The sequence below is a fragment of the Nematolebias whitei genome, chromosome 6 (assembly GCF_014905685.2).
Source record: "Nematolebias whitei isolate Nwh7 chromosome 6, NemWhi1, whole genome shotgun sequence".
Taxonomy (NCBI): domain Eukaryota; kingdom Metazoa; phylum Chordata; class Actinopteri; order Cyprinodontiformes; family Rivulidae; genus Nematolebias; species Nematolebias whitei.
Window position 1 is genome coordinate 21,460,457 of NC_056503.1, and position 1,750 is coordinate 21,462,206.

Below are 1,750 nucleotides of genomic sequence, written 5' to 3' on the forward strand. Positions count from 1 at the left end.
TAATAAAATAAACTACTACTTACTACTTGTACTACTATTCCTACTTCGCGGTTTTCACTTATTGCAGGGCTTCAGGGTACGGTTCCTCTGCGATAAATGAGGGACTACTGTCCATTTACCATTTACTTTTCTGACACTCCAGATTTAGGCTATATATTAAAAACATGAACTTTTCATTTCATATGCTGATAGTGTATGGATCTTAATGCTTAATGTGACTGTCATAAGGTGACATAGGTGGATTCGGTCACCAGGTAGTCCCACACTGCTATACTACCACAAATCCTTAGCTGTTTCCAAAACACCTTAGTGTTTTGCCAGACAGGTGGTGGGGGGGCTGTTTAAAATGTTTACATTTGGAAAAAAATTGTTAATGCATTTGTGAAATGCTGTATAGATTTATGAGTCTAGTTGTTTGTTTTGTTAATAATTTTGAGAATAATTTATCTTTATACATACACCCTTTAACATTCAAACAAAAATACCACATACTCCAGTTTTTAGGTTCTCTACATCTACACATACAAATTGTCAAAACTATATGCACAAACTGATTGCTGATCTGTCAGCATGAGCGCACTGAAGTTTGCCTTTCCATTTGTCTTTGAGTGTTTTTTTTGCTGTGTTCACGGCTGGTAAAAACAGGGACATCTGACCCTTATCAGATTTACTGTGATCTTGGAAAAGAGGCAATTCTGACTTGGCACAGTGGCTCATAACTTTTATAATAAAACAGTTAAAACAGTTATGCTTACGTTGGCATTACTGGATTTTTTTTTTTTTTTAAGCTAACTTTATGCACAGCTGGAGCAAAAACAACCCAAAACAGGTGGGTTATCCTTTTTCAGAAAAATACTTCCTGAAAATTTTTGAGATCCAAAATGCTCTCTTGTGGCAGAGCCCTGGACTACCAGTGGACACGATGGCAGGGTGTCCATCACGCTGTCCATCCTCTGAAGTAGCTAAACACACATGTAGAAAGAGCAATGCCAATGGGACAGTGGGATTAAACCTGTTAATTCCATTTTTAATCCTAAATTACAGAACTGAGGTTATCCATGTTAGACATGGACAATGTCTAAGGGTAAACTATATTAAAACCTCCTAAAATGAGAATATTTATTTTTTTTAAAATTGCAAATTTTCAAGGCAAACAATAAAATTGTACACTGTATTTAATTAGAAGGCTTAACGATATATAAATAAATAAATAATACCGATCAACCCTAATCTGATTCATCTTCAGTTTATTCCATTCAAGCTCAGAGTCAGCATGATAGCCATTTAAATAAAAAGAAAAAAGAAAGTTGTTATTAGTCCTTATCATGACTAAAATCCAGCTGAAGCCTTGTTGTATTCCAGCTTTATTGTTATTTTGTCCTTTTATCAGGATAAGCCCAAATCAGGAAAGTTGACTTCCTTTGAAGTAATAATGTGAAATCTTTCTTGAACAACTATCAAACAGCATGACGTGTGCACCAGGCTCAGAGGATGAATGCACATCTCCAGGAAGAGAAACCTGCACTAATTGATTCAAGCAGGACTGAGTCACCGCTGTAGACGCTTCATCGTGTATTTAAGACATGTGCTGGTATCTAAGCTCCAACAAATCCAACATCTGTGAAACAAGAACCTCATATGTACATGTGTCAAACAACAAGCTGTGGGAGGAGCGGAAAACGTCAACAGATTTCACCTACAAAACGTGGCAGCAAGGACTACAGGTCCAACGGGAAACAGTCGAGTCGTG